The sequence below is a fragment of the Pseudochaenichthys georgianus genome, chromosome 24 (genome assembly GCF_902827115.2).
Source record: "Pseudochaenichthys georgianus chromosome 24, fPseGeo1.2, whole genome shotgun sequence".
NCBI lineage: Eukaryota > Metazoa > Chordata > Actinopteri > Perciformes > Channichthyidae > Pseudochaenichthys > Pseudochaenichthys georgianus.
Window position 1 is genome coordinate 24344624 of NC_047526.1, and position 25618 is coordinate 24370241.

Sequence of the window (25618 nt, forward strand, 5' to 3'; positions counted from 1 at the left end):
AAACAACACTCTGGTTGCTTCATTGTGCAACACATCCCCATTGCATACATTTCACTATAAGAGCGGAAGGGGGAAGGGGGAACAGGGAGAAAAACAAGCCATGAATGTTTTCCGTCTTCATTTCGTGTGTGATTTTCTGTCTGGAGAGCTTTGAAGAATGTATCACTTGTGCTGTTTAAAAACCCAGTTTATATAAGTACATACTTTTGATATACAGAAATAGTTGGAGTCAATCTTTAAGAACATGGAGTTACTTTAAACTCAGACAATCAGAGCTTCTATTTGGTGCTGTTGTAGATATGAGAATTACAGAATTATCAGTGTTTTTGTTGACTGGTTTGACGGTGTTCTCTTTGTACTGGGCAGACCGTTTTCCCTCTATTGCCAGCTCTCTACACCCTCTAACCAGATATAACCAGAAAGTGTGTGTGTGTGTGTGTGTGTGTGTGTGTGTGTGTGTGTGTGTGTGTGTGTGTGTGTGTGTGTGTGTGTGTGTGTGTGTGTGTGTGTGTGGTGTGTGTGTGTGTGTGTGTGTGTGTGTGTGTGTGTGTGTGTGTGTGTGTGTGTGTGTGTGTGTGTGTGTGTGTGTGGTGTGTGTGTGTGTGTGTGTGTGTGTGTGTGTGTGTGTGTGTGTGTGTGTGTGTGTGTGTGTGTGTGTGTGTGTGTGTGTGTGTGTGTGTGTGTGTGTGTGTGTGTGTGTGTGTGTGTGTGTGTGTGTGTGTGTGTGTGTGTGTGTGTGTGTGTGTGTGTGTGTGTGTGTGTGGTGTGTGTGTGTGTGTGTGTGTGTGTGTGTGTGTGTGTGTGTGTGTGTGTGTGTGTGTGTGTGTGTGTGTGTGTGTGTGTGTGTGTGTGTGTGTGTGTGTGTGTGTGTGTGTGTGTGTGTGTGTGTGTGTGTGTGTGTGTGTGTGTGTGTGTGTGTGTGTGTGTGTGTGTGTGTGTGTGTGTGTGTGTGTGTGTGTGTGTGTGTGTGTGTGTGTGTGTGTGTGTGTGTGTGTGTGTGTGTGTGTGTGTGTGTGTGTGTGTGTGTGTGTGTGTGTGTGTGTGTGTGTGTGTGTGTGTGTGTGTGTGTGTGTGTGTGTGTGTGTGTGTGTGTGTGTGTGTGTGTCTGGTCTGTGTGTTTGCGGGGAGAGGAAGGGGCGGGAGATGGATAATGATAAAGCATGCGAGTGCTGTGTAGGTTCTTGGGTTATAAAAACACTGTGCTGGTGAATTTGAGATTAGCCCCCACCTAATTGTGGGAAAGCACTCAAAGACTATTAATGCCTGACCTGGCCTCTTTATTCCCTCCATCCATCACTGAGCACAGAAAACACAGCAAAACAACAACTGCCATTAACAGAAGGAGAGGGCTGCTCCAACCCGCCGCTGTGATTGGTCCAGACGCGCAGCCTGAGTTGGCTGCTATTGGCTGAGAGAAGACACACCTCTATAATCTGTTTATCTGCAGCCAGAAAGCAAAAGGGGGGGGCTGCTTGAAGGAAGGGGATATTGGGGTGCGGGTGTGATTGCGATGTGCATTAGGGAAGACATTTGAGAGGAGGGGGGAGTCACATGTCCTCTCTGGGAAACTTCCATTGGATCTTGTACAAAACCTTTTAGGAAATTGGGATATTTGTTTGCTTTTCACCCCGTGTGTGTTTGTGCTGAGCCCCTGCAAATCACAACCAGGCTAATTTAGTCTGCACCATTTATGAGCCAGCAGCCCTTCCCATAAAGGTGTCCAGATCACAAGCTTGGTTGTGTGATAAAGTAAAATCGACATCTTTATCTCTTGTTAATCAAATCAACATGTTCCTGCGGTCAGGCCTGCCCTCACTTGCAAAAATAGCCAGTTTATCATCAACAGCAGCGAAGGCATGCGTGCATCTCATATTTGACATACATGAGCGCCGTCGCACATACATATCCATCAACACGTGACATACTGCGTGTGACACAGACAGCAGACAGCATGTCACTCTTTGACGGTAAAGCAAGCCAGGTGGTCTGTGTTATTCTGAACGCAGATGCCAAGGATGTAGGAGGAGCTTACAATGTTTGTGTCTCAGACAGTTTAGATGTACAAAAAGTTCTGTACATTTTCTGGGGTTGAATGGTTGGCCCTTTTGTCGACAACTTTACTCATTTCAGGGAGATGCCTCGACTCAAAGATATTTATGAACCGAGGTTAGTTAAAAATATAAAACGTAAGGGCCGATACCTTATTGATATAAATCAGCTTGAATGTTGCACAACAATTTGAACTTAATACAAATTTAATTTCTTAAAAAAACCTTCAGAAGGAGTCCACTCAGACCTTTGTGTATAAAAAAGTGATATTTTAGAGGCCAACAGCTTTTAATTGCTAAACCTAATGATACAACTGTTGAGTCCCTTATGCATTAATTAAATTAAAAGTTAGAATATTTATGTAACAAAAGAAACCAAGATTTAAACTTAAACCAAATATTTTACTGAACATTTTTAGAATCAGGATACCACCTTGTGAAAATAGTGTCAAGGCCATAGTTAGTCAGAAATAGTAATCATTTATATTATTTTGACAAAGATCAGAGAATAATTAGCATTTTTGTGCACACACATTTACTCTAAACAGAACATGCACAAGTGTTTCTCCTCACATATAGTGTCGTTCATGTGCTGCAGGCTATGGCAATGTCTGTCTTTTCACTTGTTGTGCCCAGGGCTTTTGGAAGTCAAAGGTCGTGTGGATGTCATAGTTTCAGAGCAGGTATGTTTTATATAAATAAAATTGATTGGATTGGATGTTTGAACAGTGCCTACTACAGTCTGCATTAAGAAACTGTGTGTATACGGTTTGTTTATTAGCAGGGTCAAGGCAGGGGATTTGTTCTAGTTTTCAAAGCTCAGACCATGGCAGCGTCTGCTTGTTGTTTACAATATATGTGTGTGTGTGGGGGGGGGGCGGTGTGTGTGCTCTGCGCCCAGGGCTTTAGGAAGTCAAAGGTACTGTAGATGTCACAGATTAAAAGCAGGTATGTTTGAACAGTGCCTGCTACAGTCCGCTTTAAATAACTGTGTGAAGGTGTGTGTGCATAGTTTGTTTATTAGCAGGGTCAAGGCCGGGGATTTGTTCTAGTTTTGAAAGCCAAGACCATGGCAGTGTCCGCTTGTTGTTTACCTTCTATATGTGTGTGGGTAGATATGCTCTTTATTTGGCATCATTGACCTGGGGGCTAGCTGAAGAAAGGTTAAGGTTACTTGTGTAGGTTACTTACGAACATTCACTCTTGTAAGCAGGGAGGAGGGGCTGTCCAGTCAGGAACCAGTACTCTTTAAATATCCATTGTTGCATCAACACAACTCCCCTTTATCAATCGACACCCCTCTCACATTTGGTTGTCTTCACTCCTCACATTGATGTATTTCTTTCTTCTGCTCTCTTGTTGGTGTTCAGGTTGCCAGAACAGAGCTCTGCTTGTTCACCTGAACTCAGCACAAACAAAGTGAGAGTGTTTGTGTGTGCTCATACCCGGGTTGGGCGTACATCTGAATACTTGCTATACTGCTACATTTTTTGCATTAAAAACATTGAACTGAGTTTTGTTCTAATTCCTAAAAACTAAAGCTAAAGCTAGGAAGTTGATGGAGAGGCATCTAAAGATGTTTAAAAATCAATCTTCTCGTATTGGATCAATCTGGGAAAAGATAATAGTAATGTCAACAACACTCTCCATATGTTTCCGATGTTTATTCATTCCAACTGAGTGGATCAAAAGAGAAAACATAATGTACAACATGAAAACAAATTACAATAAGGTTAGTTATATTATGTACAAAAGCACCTACAGTATTATGTAGAACACAAGGAATGTTAAAAGCTTTACTGTTGTATCCTCTTTAATGCTTATCGATGTATTGTTTCTTTTCTTGCAGGGGTGTCGCCCTTTAAATTAAGGGCTTATCTGTCCCTACCATAAAGCTAGGAACACAGCGACCAGGTACCTGAGGTTTCATATTCATAAATCATCTGCTGAACACACATTGCACATTTTTAATTGTGAGGACAGAAGATACATGGACATTCCTTCTCTCTGACCCAGAGGCAGAAGGAACATACAGTTCAGTTTGCTGTGAGTTGAAAGGTTACATCACTTAACAGAGATGTGCATACATGAGTCCAAGTAATACACACATAAAAGTGTGTATGCAAATAGACACGGAGCTGTACACATGTGTAAGTTAACTGGTAAGCTATTCATGAAGCGGAAGTGCAGCAGACCCATGTGAAATGTCTTGGCCAAATCACTCCCATATGCACGTCTCGGAACATGCAACTGACTCTGTGATGGAAAAATAGTTTTTCAAAGAGTGTGCACAGCATGATGTGTATGATAGACATTAAGTTTGTGTGCATGTGTGTGGGGATTGGTGTGTACTGTATGAGGTCTGTGGTTAGTGTCTGTTGGCTGGAGCCCACAGTCCTCACTGGTTCAAACTAGTTAATCTGTCATTGTGGGGTATGTGGCTGTGGCCTCGCCTTACAAAGCCACTTGTAATAACAGAGGGGGTTACTCTGCATGAAGGCCGGTTGTTGATGAAGAGAGGTGCTGTATTTGGGCAGATTTGTACAATCCAACACTCACTACTTTACAAAACAGGGGAAGAAAACAAAAGACACAACACACTAACAATTACATGAGAATAATTGGAGAAGAAGGTACATTGATTAAATGAGGAAGATGCTGAAAAAGCTGCAAGGGAAAGTTTTGCATCTTTCATAAGAAATGAGGCTCAGAGTGCTACCCTACACAGGAAGTGCAAAGAGTGGGTAAGAGGTCGTCTCATCTGAGCACACAGGGAGACGTTTCTTCAAGGTTTCAACATCTGTGAGTGACATCTACTGTAGCCCACACTTACATGTTAGTTAATTCACAAAACATTAGTACAAGCCCCAAATGTCGTGTCAGTGCCTCCAGAATATAGTTACACCAGGGCAAGAAGCATCTACAGAACAATGCTATTCACCTTAAAGGAGCACTCTACCAAATATATATGCAAAAGTCAGATGTAAACAAATGATATCATCGAACCATTTCCAAATCAAATATGTTTTTCTACCTGTTCTAAATGGCCACACTCTTGCAAGTGATTTCATGTTTGTACAATTGCTGAAATAGTACTTTTAGTGGCATCCAAAAATAAGACTGATACACAGTTGGTAATAAGTTAGACAATTGTATTAGTAAGTAGTCAGTAAATACAATATTTAGTTAGCTTGGTCGTTACGGTTTATGTTAATGAACGGTAACATTTTATAGCCAGCATTTCGTGCAAGATTAATAGCATTAATTGACATATTTAGCTATTTCATCATAGATATTTACATGATGCTAACTCTTGGCAAAACATGCCATGCTTATGTCAATCTATATAATTTATCGATCTAATCTGCCAAAAACTCCTTTTACTTTTTGGGACATAGAAAAACGACATACAATGATCCAGTGAAGAGTGCTTTTACTAGAAGAAAAAGTGTGATTTGCACTCTTAGTTGTCGGTTGAGAGATGTGGAGACATGTTGCTGTACTGTCCCCCACATCATACTCAAGATACATACTGTAATATTGCTGCCTTATTTCTGAGGTCTCGTAGTTTTTAATATGTCACTTCACACATCACTGTTATGTTCTCACTGTACTACTTTCAGTCTCGCTTCATCTTTTTCACGCACGCACGCACGCACGCACGCACGCGCGCGCACACACACACACACACACACACACACACACACACACACACACACACACACACACACACACACACACACAGTGACTAAGGTCGGCTTGTTGTTGCAGGCAGCTGGCTGAGGGCTTTCCTATCCAAACAGCCCAAACGCTGAGGTGGCAGAGTGTGAGGGACAGGGCGAGATATCCTAATCCTCAGGCCCACCGGGGGGGTGGAGCAGGAAACGGGGAGCATGGGAGATGGGTAAAAGCCATGAAGTTCTTCCTCTCTCACCCCGAGTGACTGATATGGCTACATACACATTCACACACATGCATGAGTATGGATGGACACCCACGTGCAAAGACATGAATGAACACATAAATACACACTTGTTGCTGGGTGTTCATTTACAGCCAAACCTGACTTGCTCCACCCCCCCCCCCCCCCACTGAGTGTCAGGGGACAGATGTTGCTCACCTCTAAATATCTTCAGCCTCATACTTTGTTGTCTGCCTTGTTGACAGGGCTGAATACTTCTATCCTAAAACCTGACAAATGTAGGTTCAGAAATAATACTCAATTGAGCTTGACAGCTATTTCAGAAATAATTCCTGAATCCTGCTGAAAACCACAATTAAACAAACTGTACAGAACTGAGATCTAATTGGACCCCAGCTAATATTAGAGGATGAGTCGTACCTCTCAATGAGTCCCTTTCCTGTAGTGTTTGCAGTATAAATGCCAAGTACTTGGGCTGTAATTGGTTCCATTCTCTATATATATGTTGTCACTCAATTGTTCAATTCATATTACAAGGAACTATTCCTAGCGTTTCCTTATCTGATATTAGTGCCAAATTGGAAAAAACAAACAATAAAAATAAGTTTTCTTGGGATTTTAGTGATTGAAATTGTTCAACTTTTTTCACCATATTTCTATAAATCAAGAAAAAGTAATCATTGCAACCCTCATGTAACTTAAAATGCATTCTTTGTGGCTCGAAATGAAGTTGATCATTTAAGTTTTCTTGGAATAATACATATTAAAAGAGCCGGAAAACATTTGGATGTTGTCCAAACTGTGGGAGAGATTGGCATTTGCAAAAAATATCTTTTGGTTTTCTCTGAATTTTATCAAAATCTTGGCCTGCAGTGTAATAGCATACTGACCATGATATAGTCCCAAAGCAATTACTATGGGCTTGAAACAATCAGTGGATTGGTTTCAGTGTAACTGCTAACACTTGGTGTGGAACTTTGGGAGCATATTGGGAGGGAGGCGTGTGGTGCAGTGGGTTGAGAGTTGGTGTTCAGATCAGGGGGTCACCGGTTCAAACCCCACTGCAGTCAGCATGTAGTTGTGTCCCCGGGCAAGACACTTCACCCCAACTTGCTCCTGTGGGGATTGCCCACAGTATTGAGTATGTAAGTCGCTTTGGATAAATGTAATGTAAACCTACTGTAGCTTTACTTATTAAGCAGCTGTAAGTGTTGTTATGTCTATATTTAAAACATACATGCTGTGACTTTAATCTGTCAATGCAAACAAAAACCTTCTCCAGAGACTGACTCAAGTGTTTCCTTCTGGAGTTGAAAACGCTTGGATGGAAATTGTGCTTCAGTTATGCATTTGACAATGCTTAAATGAACAGGGGGAAGTCATTATTCCAGATTTGTAGTTAATATGTAGCAGCAATGTTAGAGACACAACTTTGTTAACGTTTAACAGATGACAGCAACACTAACATCTTTTGAAAACATAAACACTACCTCAGTGTTACTGATGGGAGAATTAATCAATCAATGTTTATTTATATAGCCCAATATCACAAATGTTACATTTGTCTCAGTGGTCTTCACAGTGTGTACAGAATATCAGTATGACAATACGACACCCTCTGTCCTTAGACCCTCACATCGTACAAGGAAACACTTCCGGCAAAAACCCACAGTTTAAAGGGAACATGGGAGAAACCTCAGGGAGAGCAACAGAGGAGGGATCCCTCTCCCAGGACGGACAGACGTGCAATAGATGCCGTGTGTAAATTGAAAAGATAATACATTTGCAACATAGGTAGTCCAAATGTTTGGAAATGCATGTGTGTATAATAAGAAGATGAATCCACGAGGATATCCATCCAGGACTTATGATCCAGGACTACAGCAACAGGCACAGCCACGACTCAAGATCCATGGCTCGCGATGCAGGACTCAGGACCGCAGGATCATCCATGACTCCGGATCCCGGCGTATATGGACACCAAAAAGAAAGACATTTGGGGAAGCTGGGTTAATCGGAACATGAGAGTACACAGGTACAGACAGAGAGAAGGAAGAAGTAAGATGTCCCCCGACAAACTAAGCCTATAGCAGCAAAACTAGGGACTGAATCTAATCAGCCCTAACTATAAGCTTTATCAAAAAGGAAGGTCTTAAGCGCACTCTTAAAAACGGATAGGGTGTCTGCCGCCCGAACACAAACTGGAAGCTGATTCCACAAATGTGGAGCTTGATAAGAAAAGGCTCTGGCTCCCATTGTACTTTTAGAGATTCTAGGAACAACCAACAACCCTGCATTCTTGGAACGCAATGCCCTAGTAGGACAGTAGGGTATAATGAGTTATTTAAGGTAAGATGGCGCCTGCCCATTAAGGGCTTTGGAGGCGAGAAGAAGAATTTGAAATTCTATCCTGTGTTCTACAGGGAGCCAGTGTAAGGCAGCCAGAACAGGAGTAATGTGTAGAAGATATTATAAGCTGTATTCCCGGGGTAAATGACCCAAGGTGCAACCTGCTGAGAGTCATGTGACCCCCACCACCACCTCAGCCCCTCAGTGTTGTGTAACCCCCGGGTTAAGAGTGACTGTTGGAGGGGGTTTATTTCCGTACTCTGACGCTCCTGTGGGACATTCTGCACCGACCCAAACAGATACCTCCTATAGTTTATGTTTTTTTGCATTTCCCCTTGACACATTTGCGGCAGGAAATGACACGCATGTACAGTGAAGAGTCATGATAACAGTGTGGACACTGATATAGCAGTGGGAACAGCCAACAAATCACAGAGAAAGGAAAAGGGAAGGACCAGAAACCCAAACAAAGAGCGGAGCCAGCCAGGAAAAGCAGTGGGAACCGTGTGCCTTCTCGACTTCTTATTAACAGATGGGTCTGCTTTGTTGGAGGTTTTTTCCTTATCACTGTCAGTGGCTCCGCTCTTTGTAGTGTCCGTAAGGAAGAGAAGAGAAGAGGGAGAGGGAGAGGGGAAGAGATAGTCTGAGGGAAAGAAACAAATGGGCACACATGGAGTTGGGGAGATGAGTGAGGTGAGATAATACTGGGAATTGAGGAGGGGAAAAACATGGGCACATTTGGAGATGCTGAATAGACAATGAAAAGGCTGGATGGAGTGGGAGTGGTTCTTTTGGCAGATAGCCCCGCAGCTGCTTTAGACAAGGCCACTACGATGCAGAGATCAGGAATACGTTGGCCACACTGATACACACTTTCTCTCTCACAAACACACACACGTGCACTTTAGCGACCTTCACTTTTTGGCAGCGGCTGCTTGCGTTAGTTTTCTGAGAACTGATTTAAATATATCTCAGAAATTAGAAGGTGGAATCTGGGCTCATCTGCACCCTTTAAGTTTATATATATATTATATATATATACTATTTTGTATGTTCTTTCCCACTATGATTAGGTATGTCATTCCTGTCATGCTATGTTTTTTCTTTATTATTTGTTGTTGGTTGTTATGTTTGTCTTCTATGTTGAAAAAAGGGAAGCATGATTCCCACCCCAAAGAAGTCTGTACTATTGCTTACACTTGTATACTTCTTCTCAACACAAATATTTGAAATGAAGAAATTCGAAGGTGGGAGGCTCCTTCAGACACAATTTGATTATGTTATCATGGAGTAAACATTCACACTTTTCTAACAACAAATGCTTTTATAATAATTTTCTCAAGTTTTTTAACGTTTTGTTTTTCTCTTGTAATAGTTAGACACAAGATGTTAAATGGCTCTATGAAGTAATTGAAGTAGTGTGTGTTTGCTAATAGATAAGTGCTTTCCGACAATGACTTTGGGCAAAAGTAAGGTGTTTCTTAACAGCCACTCTCAAAAGCAAGAAGCAGATATCGCGATCAGAGACAAATGAGACTCAATAATAGTTACAATTAATGATCACAGCTCCTTCGCTAGCCATAAAAGGTAACAAAGGTGCTTATTGTCACTCAGCTGGGCGATCGTGAAATAAAGTAGGTGTGAACTTGGATGGTAGTTTTGGAAAAGTGGTTGGTCAAAGAGCAAGCAAATGCTGAAAAGGGGTTTTCAATTGCTTATTGATCCTCTGACAATCACTTACATCCTTAATGTTGTCATTTTTATTCAATTGGATACTATAGATACATGACAGAAGTGCAAAGCTAGTTTATGGATGTTTATTTGTTATTATTTCAAAAAGGTTAAGAATTAAGTGTAATGTCCAAAGCAACGAACATATTAATCTCTTCCGTCTGAGTAATATCATTTTCATTCATGGTGAAAGAGCTGAATGACCAAAAGCATATTTTCTGAGAAGTCAGTTCCTCAAGTCTTATGTCCCGAAGTTTCAGAGCTGTTGCATAACTGCACAAGTACAGGATAATTCACAGATACCTCCGTCTCTTCAGTCAGCAACTCCAGGAAACCTGACATGAATGTGCAAAACGCTCCTGCTGCTATCTAGAAGCATGAGCTGCATGTTGGTGTTAGTTGTTTGTTTGTGTTGGATGAAACTAGCACATCATTACCGTCTGTGCAGCACAGCGGGGGCTCCGAGTGACAGTTAGATGTACTTACACAAGAACACACAGACCCGGCTTTGTCCTGAGGGGACACGATGTTCTGTTGACCCTACAGTGGGAGGACAGAGGAGAAATATTGAGAGCAGCGATGGTGACATGGCTATTAACATGCCTGTGAGAAACAGCACCCTGCCTAGACCCCAGGCAACCCCTCTCTGACTCTGCTTATTTAACTTTGTGTGTGTGTGTTTGTCATGTATTGTACGCCGGCATGTCATTGTTGAGGATCTCTATGCAGTTCAGTGTGTTTATGTCCGCAGGCTTTGAGTTTTTCTGAAACGCACACATCACACGTACACATGTGAATACAAATGACACACTCTCGTCAGCCATTCATCGATTCTCGACTTGCTATCTACAGTATAGTGGTTATGCATCATCCAAAGTATTTGTCCTTAAACGTTGACAGTTGTAGTGATTATGTTAGTCAAACTGACTCAAGACCTAGTCCATATGTACACAGGTATTTTTTAAAACAACAGCATTTTTCATCACAGAAAATAAACTTTTGTAAAACTAAACTAATATATTTAACTGTCAAAAGATTGTTTACTATGGTAAAAAGTAAAATATAAGTTCCTATGCTCACAGACATAAATACACGTTTGATCTGCTTCTTCAACATTAATTGATACAATTATAAACAAACTTAACATAGTTCAGCATTAGTGTTTTTTGGCATGTTTTGCCTTTTTCTAATGTTGAAACATATCGGCCCAAATATAAGATGACTCACCCTGTTTAGTAAGAAAAACTTTTGAAGGATACTTTGACAGTTTCCTGGAGGTACTGTTAGTTTAGGGATAAGATGAAGGTGATCCTTAAAGCCTTTATCTCTGGTAAAGTGAAACATTAAATCCTTTAATTAAAGCGGAATATAAAGCTTCAGTCACAAAACCTAAGCTCATACTCTCCTGTCAGACTGTGGAGCTGTCTGAATGATTGTCTCTGGGTGTTGGCATCTTTCAGGTAGTTGCCTTTGTTGACTTCTCAGGGTCTTTTGTCTGTAGGTCAAACTAAAGACTGTTAACTGAATAACACACTAATAAAACATCATTTCTAGGGGCCACTTGGAACTTTGTTGAAGCATGTTGTTGATGAATGATAGAAAGGTCTCGCTAACATGCTCTCTTGTCATCTCAATTAATAAATCAACTAACTAAATATTAACTGGCATGCGAACAGGAGTGATTCATTGGGAAAGTTATTGAAGGACACAGCTGTAAGTTCACGTGCTGCCTTTCTATTAACGCTCTTGTTAAATCGATGTCATTGTTCTAGCTCATAACCAATGAGCTGCAACTCTGATTTCGTGTGTGTCCTGTCAGAGTCCTCTTTTCCTGGCTGCTTCCTGTTCAGATCCAGGGGTGTGTTCAGCTTCCTTCCTGCGCTGCCACAATCTTAGTCAGGCTTCCTTTATGTCCTCCAGCTTTATGAAATCCACTGTGTATGACTGTGTATGTTGGCTTGTGTCTCGGTACATGAAGCACATGCAGCTGTTGCGCCAAAATATGGGACACAAGGCTTCTCCGCTGTATTTTGGTGTGACCTCCACTCTGTGCGCACAAACAAATCCCGAAACACCTCTGAGGTCAGAGGCCCGATAAGAAAACACATGAAGAAACTTTCCCACAGTGATGTCACCGCTTGTGAAAATCTTGTCACAATCCAGCCTGTTACTTTTAACTGTTTATCTTTTTTATTTGGTTATTTTGCGTCACCGGTACCTGCTGAGAGGTTTCCGTTGTCACACTACTGGCTCAGACACTTACAGACGTGGCAGCTCAAGAATGCAAACAAAAGGGAAATCTTTGCTCTTGTTTTTGGGGTTAGCACTTCTCCGTCATTGATGAAACGGCAATGTCCTTGCAACACAGAGATGTTTCTGCTTCTTGTCTGGGTGCTTGTTGTTTTGACCCTTGCAGACCTTATTGGCTGCTTGTTTGTGCCGGTATTTCACCAGTTAATGCTGATATTGCTGTGTTGTGATCTGGATAAAGAGAGTGCCTGATACGAGCCAATAACTCGATGCGTCTGTGACTTCCATAGCAAATACACTTGAAGAATGTCATTGTTCACATAGATATATGGTCAATAATTGACTAATCATTAAGCGTAGAAAATAACAAATGCATGCTTTTCCTTGACATGGGCCATTTTATAGTCTCACCTTGAAGTATTTGGGTAAACACAAGCAAACAATTTGATTAAATCGATTAAATGAAATGATTTAAAATATGTTTCAATGCTGTATAATCGTAGGAGCGGAGGCAGATGCATTGACGTCACGGGGGAGAATGTTTGTAACCAAAACGATGTGATAAGGAGAAATGAAACCATGATAACGAAATCAGGATACATTTTAAAAACTGCTGCTCCTGCAAAAGATAAAAGCTAATTCTGGACAGACTTTCTGGTCCCTCAAAGGTCACAGAAATGTTGGTCTAAATTCAAGTTTTCTTAAAGAGTTCGTGTCCGCCCATCCAGATATAAACGCAACCCAGTAGTGTAAAACTACACCTGGGTCAGCATCATTTGATCACGCTGGAGTAGTGTGGAATAGGCATGAATGGTGTTCTTTTTTTTAATGAAAACGTATTATTGGATGTAGCGTCAGTGTACCAGTATCAAAGGGTGGATGTGTTTATTGAAGGGAGCTGATGACAGTGAAGTATATGGACCGTCAGGATTAGGCTCTCATTGAAAGGCCTGGTCAGTGTCACTGTATCTTGGCCCTCTGGAAGCGTCTCTGGCCTGTCTGAGACTGTGTCTGTGTGCATGTGGCTGCCATAGAAACCGTGGTGACGTCTGATACGAGGACCTGTCCCCTATCTCGCCCTGTGGTAGAATCCACTCCTGAGCTCTTGTGAAGTACTTTGGTAAATATGCACTGTAAAACACGCACGCACGCACGCACACACACACACACACACACACACACACACACACACACACACACACACACACACACACACACACACACACACACACACACACACACACACACACACACACACACACACACACACACACACACACACACACACACACACACACACACACACACACACACACACACACACACACACACACAGCTGGCACTACTGATGCCCTACATGCCACAGCAGAAGTTCCTTTTAAGGTTCACTGTTAAAGTTCATTGTTTGTCTGAAAAATGGAAAATTCAGTGCGTAAAAAATCAGACAGACTGGAAACAAAACGGGAAGAGTTCAAGAGCATTTCTAAAAGCAGCTCCTGTGAAAGCACTCGACTGTCATGTGCTGTACTGTAAGATGCATAACATTACATTTTGTTTCCGCTACAGTGTCAGTCTAGGCCCTAAGAGAGTCTGGCTTTTGGACCAATGAGCGAATAGGTCCCTACACCTTCCCACAATACCCCACAGAAGAAAGGGTCGGTTGCATCAACGCTCCTAATCAAACACCTCATTCGCACCTCGGAAAGCCAAACTTTGTCCCTAAATATCTCACCCACAGCTTGTATCATTTGTTTCCTCTCAAACTAAATAACTTGCACAACCCTACTTCAGAGCAAATGTTCTCGTACAAGGCCCACAAAACACCAAACTGTCCCCTAAAGAAAGGCCTCTGTCTGGCTCTGAAGAGAAAACACAATCTGTCCGCAGAGAGAAACACTTTTTCAAGAAGCCAGTGTTTTTTAGAATTCACGGAAAAACGGCGTGGAAAACACATTTGCCTCGTTCTTTCAAAATTCATTTCACTGCTCTGATCATTTCAGCTGTAGGAGTGTCAGTGTGATGAGATGCCTGGACGTCACAGGGGGAATGTTTGTAACTAGGACGAGCCGATAAAAGCAAGTAGCAATAGTTGTGGTGTCAAAACAACAGATACGAGGAAGAAAAATGATGCAAAAAGTCTTGAAATTGACCAGAAAGTGCAGCAACCTCATTGAGCTGGGAAAGGAAGTCTGATGATCTTACTGTAACTAGGTTGTCTTTGTAGTGGGGTCTGCAGGGTGCTCTAAGAGGGGGCCCTGTTTTCCATGTGCACTGCTCATACTCAGTAGTCCTCTTCAGGCAGGCTGTCAGTATGTGGAGCAGCCGTAAAGGACCTTGGCTCCCAGCTTTCTGTTCTGTTTTTTTCACAGAGCTGACAAATTTGTTGGGGTTTGAGCTGTAGCATCTGTTGCTTTGAGGGGGCCTGCTATTTATCAAACTGAAGTGGAGTCTGCTGGGAGCCCAACGGGAAAGAAACATGGCTTACTATATAGGTTACCCCCCCCCCTTCTTCTCCCTCTCTTTTACCCTCGGCCCTGTGTTGCCTCGCTCTGTCTGAAATGTTATTCTGAGCTGTGTTTGTGCGAAGGGAATAGCTATGGGGTATGGGGGGGGGGGGGGGGGGTACTGAAGGGATTGAAGAGGGAACATAAGAAATGTAGGATCTGACATACAGTATATTCCGTGACTCCCTCCCTATAGTGTTGCAGTTAAATCCATAAAAATAAATAATTTCTGACAGATGGCGGTCCTAAACTTGGCACTCGATGTTGTTTTTTAATAACTCTGTTGCAATAGTTGGATACTGAGATGCAGTTTGTCCTCCGGCTTTTCAGGAATGCACCAGTGCGTTCTTAGAAAGACTGAAATGAGGGAGAGAAAAAAATTGTTGGATCAAACCCAGAAACCTCGGAGCAATAAAAGAGAGTTTTGTTGATTGTTTTTGTGTTGTGTAGGAGACTCACAGGCCACAGAAAAGTTTTTGCATAACAAGACTTGTCATCACAGGAACATATTGCGGTAATTCCTCACCTTTTTGACAATTTAGTTATCTGCTACATACATTCTCACACAAACACACCGACTGTAGGAGCCGCATTTAAGTTTATTTTGTTTTGATTTATTTGGAACCTTTATTAACTTTCAGTGAGAGGTGTGCTTTGCTCAGGTGAAGGGGGCGGGGCTAAAGCTTTAAGTTGGAGGTGCGGTGTGTGGCGGGAGAGCAGCAGGCAGCAGCAATACCGTAGTTGACACGCAGACGCAACCTTATGCTTAGTAGAAGACCGATTATTAGGATCTAGTAGGGATGTAACGATACCAAAAACTCACGGTACGATAATATCGCGATTAAAAAGTCCACGGTACGATATTTATCGCGATATTGAAAAATAAAGGAAAAAAATGTGAATGTTTTTTTTTTCCCTTTATTAAATAATACATCTGATTTATACAGCATTTTAATAGGATAGTAGTATTTAAAGTGTCAACAATATAATAATCAGACCCTGCAATAGAATAAATCAAGTTTCACTTTAGTTTTTCAACTCACTCACTCACTCACTCACTCATGAGCATGTCCACATTTCCAGGTAGAAGCTGGGATGTTTGGGCGTTTACAATATCCCCTGCTGTGGAAAACACTCTCTCAAAAAAAAAATTGAGACATTTATTTACCGCGATATTCGATATATCGTTACATCCCTAGGATCTACTGTTTATGTTGCATATTGTTTCCTATTTTGTTTTATGTTTGATGGAAATAAACGTTAAAAAGCAACCGAAACGTCCAGTGGATTTTGTACTGCTTCCCAGGCCGAAGCTCTACATGTGGCCAAGAACAATAACTTTTGAGGTATCGAGTTACAAGACAAACTTTTTGGGATTTTGGCCACTACACTGACAATCTTCTCTCTGAGACGAGTGATGCGTCAAGCCGCCCTCAGGCGTGACTCCTGCTTCGACCACATTGTTCTGAACCGTCCCATTGACAAAAAACAAGGTTCAGGGGACACTACTTTAAGGCGATGATGAAAGGCAACGAGGAAAACAATTAACAAAAGAGTCAAGGAACAGGGAAAGGTGGGTGGAAGAGAGTGGAAAGACGAGTATTCATTGACAGGACAGAAGTCAACAGCTTGACAGAAAACCCCGGAGGCAGGACTCGGTGAACTACTGTGTCAGGTAAACAGGAAATGAGGTTACATATCTAACTTTTAATAATACAGTCTCTTAGTCTATTGACCTCTCACACCATCAAAAATCACCTTCTTTTTTTTTCTTTTTTTCTTTCCCTGTCACTTTTGCTTCTTGCTTTTATTTTAACCTCTTTCTCTTTTCCCTCTCTCCTGCCTGTGATGTAACTCTCTAACAAACATGTATTCTTGAAGGAGGCGCTGTCTGCCGCGCGCACAGAGGCTCCATTCATACGGAGTTGTTTTCAACACTTTACATCTTTTTTGCACAAATAGCTCACATGTTTCTCCTGCATCTGGCGGCCGGCCGCAGCCAATAAGTCCTTTATTTATGTAAGTTGAGTCTTGTTATGGGTTTAGCTGCCCCAAAACATGCCTCCTGACACGCTACAGAAAATAGAAGAGGGAGAAAATGCTGGGCTGTTTTTCCCCCCTCCGTTAACATGGGCTGGGACGAGCAAAGAATACAAACAGTTTTTTGCACACAGTAGGCTCTCTCTCTCTCTCTCTCTCTCTCTCTCTTTTTCGCTCTGTCCTCTTTTGCACACCCACACAGACTTCTGCATACACACACTTCTGCATTCTCTCCAATCAAAACGTTCATGCTGAGAGGCAGCAACTGGCCAACAGGATGTGAAACCCTCCTTTCTGCTTTTTTCCTTTTCTTCTTCTTGTCAGTATTGACCTTTCCTCTACTTTTGCCTTTTCTGCACTAAAGCTCAATCTCAGTTTGTTCGGTTGATTTTTCGTCTTGTGGCATTTCGACTAACAGCAATACCCTCTGCGTCTTGCACTGAGCACATCTGGGTCTTGTAAACTTTCCATTTCTGCATTTAAGTCTGTGCAGACTTGCAGATAATCTCTGTCTAGCTCATTTGCTTTATGTGGCCGAGTCATTCCCATGTACTCGGGGAAAGGTGTCCGCTGGGAGGCAGCGAACACTCTGCTGAGTCTCCCCCCTCACCCCTCCCTCATGACTGGTGTTAGTGGAAGGGAAGATGACCATCTGCTGCCCCAGTTGCCCAGTGACTGGACAACAGCCCTCCCTTATGGCACAGTTCCACTGTCCATTGTCTCCTTGAGACACTGTGTGTGTGCAGGCTAATACATTTAACATATGTGCGAGGGATTGTCTACTTGCCTTTTATGTGTGAGTGTTGAAGTTTGTCCTAATCGGTCTTTGTGTGTACGCCTCTCTGCAGTTAATGTGTGTGTCGACCTCAAGGAGAGCCAAGTATTGTGTGAAGCTTTCCTGTGGGGGTTCCGCAGAGAACGCACCCTCACCCAGCAGGACGGTGCTGCGATGACTGCGATGTGCTGCTGTTAGATGACTCGGCCTTACAGTCAGGTTAGTGGAGGGTCAGAGATTCATAAGGCTATCGGCCAAGACGTTGCTCGGGTGCACAAGAGAATAGATTTCCTCTCCAGACGTGTGTGCATGATCGCACACACATCCATGCACACTATTGTTATGGATCCCATCATTAGCCTTGAAAACATTAGGAGAACGTAGTGTGCAGAAGGAGGGGAAATGTAAAATCTGTCACAGGAAAAACTAGAAGGGAAGATCTCCGCTAAGGTCGTGACCTATGTCACATTGTTAACGGAAGTTTCTTTATGTATCCGCACAAATTGACAAACAAAGCAAAACGAAAACATTAAGTTCCCGGCAGAGGTACTGAAAGCATTAACTGTCTTTTTAAAGGGGAGTTTAATCAATTTTAATCAGAAGCATTACCATTTTTATATTATTCATGTGATCTTGGAGCTAAACTTCACTTTGTATCCCCCCCCTGGGGCATTTGGGGTCTCTGCAGGACATTCGGAGCAGCAGGTGAGGGCACAGTGAAGACCAGAGGAGGTTGCCTTGTTATCTCACTGTTCATGTTTTGAAACAAAGTAACGCTAAAAAATATGTGCTGTGGCTAACCCAACAAAAGAAATAAACAGCACTTTATGTGATACCGAAACCCAATCCAGTCGGTGTAGAGAAAAGAAATACACCTACTCAGCAAATGCATCTTTATCTTCGACACCTGAGTTTCACACACTGCTTTTCTTCTCTTTTCTGCGTCTGAAATCGAGAACAAGAGTCAGTTTTTAACTCTTCTGATCACACATTTCTCTCCGGCTTTATTTAGTTAGTGTGATTTGAGAGTGTTTGATTTTCTCACCCTCTGTTGTTTCTCATTTCTCTGTTGTTTCTTCTCCTTCCTGTTGCACACTGTCTCTCTCACACTCAGGTGATGTTTGACTGTACTGATCTCAGTTACTCATTATCCCTCATCCAGTCCTGACGGTTAGCTGCTCTTCCCCTGCTCGCCTTGGCAGGAGAACAGCTGCAATCTGAGAGCCTCATGACGCTGAACTTCTCCTCCCAGACATTTAGCCAGGAAAACAAGCCTGGAGCCATGCACCCCCCCCCCCCCTGCTTAGCTAGAAGAATCTTGTGATCACATCCAGCTACAGATTTGTCAATGGTGCTTAAAGCTCATAACACATAGACTCTAGTTTATGGGTGACAGAAATTACAAGGAGCTCTTTGGGTCATGCCAAATGCCTGTGTGTGGTTCAAAATGCTGTTTAATGACATTTAAAAATACTTTATTGCTTAATAATATGCAGTAGATTGAGAATAAAGATTGATAAATGTTCCTGAGGAAAGCAGGGGGATCTTGGAGATTTGCAGATTGTGGTTGAGCCATGCATGCTCCTTTGATTTGACGGTGTGTGGGAAACCTGGCAGAAATCCCTTTTAGACTTGAACACACCACGCTGTGGTCGCCTCTAATCCCTTAATGGGCTGGCTCTGCACTGAAGCCGCACAAATACTGTTCCCCTCGGTGAAAACGGTGACAGAGGGTTTGTTTCTGTTAATGCTCCCCATGTATGTGCTCTGCATTACAGTGTGTGCATTAGTTGTGTGTAGTGTGTGTGTGCCTCCTCAGGTGAGTGGGCACAGATAGGTAATCTAGTGTACAGAGTCATCGATTTTCCCGCTTCACAGGAAGTGGCTGGTTATTGATTCTCAGAGACAATGATGTCACTCCAGACGGTGTGGGCTGTTTGCTTATCCATGATAAGGTACGAGGCGCTTTCTCCCCACACACTGGTCAAATAATCCTCTTTACCTTTTATCACTCTTCTCCCATCACTCTTTCCACCCTCCATCTTTTCATTCATTGTGAATGCTCTCTTTAACCCCCCACGTCCATTATGTGTGACATAATCGCTGATGAGGGACGTCAGCTGTAAGATTCATGCATTTACTAATCTTTAGTAGATAGTAAAAGTTGTTATTAAAGTGTCAAATATGACCGATGCCAATGTTTTCTTTGCTAGTAAATATCTATCCATTGTAATTAAGATAACTTGTCCTTTGTTTGATACACTTGATGCACATAAAAGCACAACATTATTTTAAGACAAATTCCATCTCTCAGTAGTTAAAAAGGCTTTTAGTTTATATAAATCCTATTGAATAAATGTACTTTTTTTCGCTTTTGGGGACAAAGGACAAGATCATCATGATGAAGCAGAGTTTTCCTCTGCTTCATCATGATGATCTTGTCCTTTTTCTTCCTCTTTTCAAAGTATTGAATTAGTTTCCGTCTTTACTGAGTTTGTCACGCAACTATGCAAAGGTTGCTGAGTTGGCTAAACCATGTCCTATTACTGCTTATCAACTCCTTAATAGATTAATCCTGTTTATCAAACATGACACCAATAGGAAGACTACCAGTTAACACTATGGTGTCCACCTTTATGAATCAGCTCCCAGCATATAAACTTCCTGGTTGTAATGTATGAAGATTTCAAATCAAGCCAATCATAAAAGTAACAACTTTATAATTTCAACCCAGAAATGCGCTTGTTGCATGGATTACGAAATGACTAAGATAAGGTCATCACAGTATATTCAGTGAATGCTACACTGGAGCGAACCCATCTGACCTCCTGATTATATCTGACACTTCAAAGTTAGAGAGATATTAGAATCGGACTTGAGTCCCCAAGGGGAACGATACACAAAAGAGTTTCAGCCATTGGTCTGGTCTTTTCTTGATCCAACAGGCCTGTAATTGATTAACTACAGAGCAAATATGTCCAACACTACCTGTGGCATGAGCCAGAGGACCACACACACACACACACACACACACACACACACACACACACACACACACACACACACACACACACACACACACACACACACACACACACACACACACACACACACACACACACACACACACACACACACACACACACACACACACACACACACACACACACACACCTACCTCTACCTGTCAGGGTTACGAGGTCCATGGAGAGTTTGTAAAAGTGAAGAACAAGCGTACACACAAGCCCACTATATTTTTAAAAGGATAGTTAAAAAAGGGTTATGATAGATTTTTTTTAAAACGCAACACAAATGCACAGATATTCTAAACTGTATATCATGCTTGTAGCGCATTAATTTCCCCTGAAACTTGGATTCAACCATCGTGATTGTTTTATTATTTTACAGTGTTTAAATGTTTGAGTCATTATTCACTTGTTGTGTAACTAGTAGGATGTATAAAGATATTTTAGGACAAGAACATAATGTGCTTTGTGCATTTTCTCAGTGTTGTTTTGGACAGTAAAAGTTTTTTTTGTCATGTGCTTATATTTGAGGAACTTCAAGTGTCTGTATGTTGTTTGAGTATGTTGCTACTTGTCCCTTTTCTGTTTGCACACAAGGAGTCTGCCGTGTGTATTTCCTGGTCCTCTGTTAGAAGTGTACCTTGTGATGCCAGAGTCCACGTCTTTAATCTGTGAACAGTTTATTAGAAGGTAGGCCTACATACAGTATACTCTACTGTTATTCTTCTGTTGACCTTTCTCTGGCCAAGTGGTGTTTACCCAGAAGAGAAATGAAATGATACAGTTAGCCCATGTGCCTCACAACTCTGTATTTATAGTTTATTAGCCTTTATAAAACCAAAAACCACAAGTGTAAGCAATGGATTACACTGTTTATCTGCTCTAGTGTTAGCATGTGGCTCTCTAGCTTATAGCATTATCTCCAAAGCAAAGGAGCATTTCATACTATATTGGTTTATAAGGTTACAGGTTGATAGAACATCTACTGTCTTGTTTTTGTTAACTGGACACTGGTCCTCGATGCTTTAACGGAGTGTAGGGAAGCATCTCCTGCTCCTAATTGGATTTGGGGAAGTTTACACTCGAGCAACTTCAGCCAAACGCATTATCAAGATCGCATTAGTTTGCCAAACACACTGATTAGTCCTCACCCTAAAAGCATTTTCTCTTGTAACTTCACAACCTCTGTGCTGCTTAATAATACTGGTGTGTATTGGCTCTACCCTGCGTTACAATAACATTGCTGGTCTTTTAAGTTACTATTTGGAACAAAATACTTGATATTTAACTATTTACAAGGAAAGTGAAAAACATATTCTGGTCATGTTAATTTAAATGATGATTTCCACCTTCACTCTTTGCCTTGCGTCTCTCAAAGTCATACGAAACATCACCGCCTTAATATCATCTCTGAAATAATTGTATATGTTCATTGACGACGGGCGAAGAGGACAGCGACCAAGGTGATCGAGTTTCCACCTAATCAAACAGACATTTCGTAAACAATTAAACATTAATGGGGCAGTGGGTGTGACGTCCCACTCAAATGGGGTGCTGCCAGATATTTTGTTCTGCCATTCAGTACCAGGGCTCATTGCCTATTAACGAAGTAATAGGACACGGCCAAATTGTTTCTGAGGGCAGCGATTAGGCCATATCACTTCCTCCCCCCTAAAGTACAGCAGTATCACATCCACTCTAAACTGCAATCAAAATGCATCCTGGTGAAGGTTACAGATTGATGAGATAGATGGTGGAAAAAGAGAAGTGAAAATGGCGTTTAAAAAAAGAACACGAGTGCAAGTTTCTAATCTTTGCTGCAGCCTCAATGATGTAATCCAGCAGACTTTATCAGTGTTTTTGTCTCCTCTCTAGGCTGTTCACACTGGGTCTCTGCTCCTCTTTTCTTCTGTTATATAAAAATAGTTCATTGACTCCCCTGGATCTCACTTCTAGGTTCAATGGTTCATAAAGTTTTTATTGCTTTTTATAGCCCATCAGCCAAACCAGCCACTTTGATTGCTAGCTGGAGCGCCGTCTGCTGTAAAGTTGCTGTCGCAAACTTGTTGTTTATCGGGGTCTTTGGGAATTAATCACCTCCGTTCTGTACATCCGCAGAGCCAGGTGAAGGCTCGGTTCTTTTGTTCTGGGTTTACAGTGCCCATTAAGAACTACAGGGTGATGATAAACAACTTTTTGGCCGGCTTCCCAGTGAGATGAGTAATTTTTTGCTCAGTCAGCACAGCCAAACTCTTGTCAGAGAGAGAAAAAAACAGCTGTGCATGCCAGGAGGCTCGCAGCAGCGTCAGAGCAGAGGGGCTGTTTTCTCTGGGGCTGGTGTAGGGTCAGCTTTGTTAGTGCCATGTTTCTAGATAACAGAGATAAACGTTCCCTATAGATGTCACCATCTGAAACATTTGCTCTGACACTTTGCAACACTCTGAGTTTTGTCTTTTGAGAGTTTTTCATTGATTCTGTGGTGGCTGTGTCATATCATGCTAAAGATAGCAGAGGAAGGGTTTGGTATTTTCTGTTTTTCCATAGGAACCTTTTCCTTGCATGTTGTATTGTGACAGCTGCCCCCTCCCTGTTAGAATAACATCCCCGGGAACTCACTCTTCCTCACATGCACACAGGGGTTGCAGGCCAACGCCTTTTCTCCTGTACTGTAACCCACTGTACATTCATATTATTTAGGGAATTGTGCTTGTTTACTCCTGGCACTGTATAGTTATAAAAGAGAGGTTATCTTTTGTCCCAGATATATCTCAATGTGTAGGTTTTTCTTTTCTCTTTCCCTGAGGTCTCCGCAGTTCCTCTGCATTTCATAGAAATCCAAGGAACGCTGCTTCCTCTCAGTGTTGGTCTGCGCTGGTCCAGGACCCATTGGTCTGGGGGGGGTTGGGGGCCCTCTCCTCTCAGGAAAGACGGCGCTTGGCGAGACTGCTCCACTCTGATAGCCTGCCAGAAAACACACAGATCAGAGAAGAGGCGACTGGGAAAAAAGGACCAAAGTGGCTCAAAGAAGGCCGAAAGGCAACTCTCGGCCATGAAGTTCCCACATTGATTCAACTTTGACTTGTATATCTTGACACAAAATGAAAAGGGTTAAAATGATACTACATGAAACCCTAATTTCTCACTCTGAAGCTTATAATCAACAGGTTTAAAGACTTAGCAGCCGTTTCAGAGGTTTGTTACTGCTCGATGAGACAAGAGAAAAGTCTGCAGTCGGTTGTGGGCTGCTGGTCAGGTAAGGGTTAACCCTCCAGTTTGCTTAGTTAATGCTCTGTGATAGGTGAACAAGCTCGAGCTGTGTTTGAAGAGTGGGGTGGGGGATACCCTCTTAGTCTGCGGTTTTCACTCTTTGTTCACAAGTTTAAAACTATCTATAGATCTGTAGTATTTTTAAAAGTATTGATTTGCTTTCAAAAACACTCACAGCTGGTGTGAGTTAATTTGTTTACATGGAGAAAAAAGAGTTGTTGCTGTTTTGAGCCTCTGGGCAAAAATTATACATGTGGTTTTTTGTTTGCTGTGCAGTTAGGAGACTTTCAATTTCCTACTTGTTCCTACTTGTTATAACTAAACAAATACATAAGTTATCTTTTTATGAAACAAACCAGATTGGTTGTTCAGGAAATTTCATACCTCGGGCAAACTTTTTTCTGTTTTCCTTTACTTTTTTTCAGAAAAGCAAGAGAGGCAGAAAGAGAGGGCAGAGAAGATTGGTTCCTGTAACTGTTGTTCTACCCCCTGATTGGTGGAAGCCTGTTGCTAGGCTTATGTCAGTGTTCGAGGGTTTTCTGCTTCCTCTCCTCTGTGCACTGATAGGTTGGAGTTTAACTGCTCTGGTGGACTCCTGCCACTTGTTGAACATCCCCACAGTTTTTGCGGTTCCCTTCGCGACTTACTGCATGAGAAAACACAGCACCCGCGGCCCTGAGACCCATATGTGCAGAGTTTAAGTCTGGCACGGCTTCCTCTCCCTGTTTTTTAATCGTATTAACTTTAATCATCCTCTTTATTGGTTTAAGCCTGTTGTTAATTCAGCTCCACACTCATTAAGGAAAATCAACCACTTTTGTGAGCATTTGAGAAAGTAGCTGCCATACTTTCTTACTGTACTTATAAAAAGTTTAGTGAACTGATTCTTGTTAGTAGACAGTTGGACCTTAATGAAACCGCTTCCTTGCTTTAAAACTACACATTTTTTTTCATTTTCATTTTATCCTTTTTCTACCGTAATCCTCATAACTTGGCTGTAAAATGTTGGAGCGACATGAAAGCTGTTGCATATCTGTTTGTGCATTTCCCTGTACCTTCAATTCCTCATAGGCAGCGTCACTTATTGAACTTGCTACTACACGTCACTTAACATGGTTTCACTCTTTGATGCGCTATATTTTTCACGCTTTGTTGACAGAAACTATGTTCTGAATGTGAACAGACAGAAGACTCACACTTTGTAGATTTGAAGGCTGTAGGCTCTGACAAAAACATGACAGGGGTCAGCTTGGATTAAAGTTGAACAAAAAGTCAATGTCTTCTGAAAGCACTCCTGCAGCACAACACAGTCCCGTTTCCTACCAAAATGTGGCAGAATACACATTCCGCCTCCTTGAAAAGTACATCAACTAATGTTGATATTGGATATGGATATTATATTGGATATGGATATCAGATGCCAAGACTTTGACTGTGACAATCATGACTTTTAATCTTAATGGTGATATATGTTTTTAAAGCTTAATAATAGTCTAAGAGAAGTGGAAATGTGTCCATTGATCAGGCTTTTTTTCTAATAGATCACTATCTGATGACAGACACACTGTAAAACTAATCTGAGAGGATTCCTGTTGTTTCCAGAGCCTTCTCTCCGTCATAACTAATCTTCCTAATGTTGTCCTAGCACCACACACACACACACACACACACACACACACACACACACACACACACACACACACACA

The 25618-nt window shown here is 42.0% G+C and overlaps 1 protein-coding gene and 1 long non-coding RNA gene across 2 annotated transcripts in view; one reads left to right on the forward strand and one right to left on the reverse strand.

The window, feature by feature from the left end:
• The window catches only part of sesn1 (sestrin 1), a 49975-nt gene that overhangs the window by 15925 nt on the left and 8432 nt on the right, over positions 1-25618 (forward strand). The gene's annotated exons all lie outside the window — the stretch shown is intronic.
• On the reverse strand, positions 6133-19799 carry LOC117439840 (uncharacterized). Its single transcript, XR_004551196.2, has 3 exons — positions 18665-19799; positions 18499-18564; positions 6133-10590 (listed from the first exon to the last, which is right to left on the reverse strand). It is a non-coding gene; the product is annotated as an uncharacterized lncRNA (long non-coding RNA).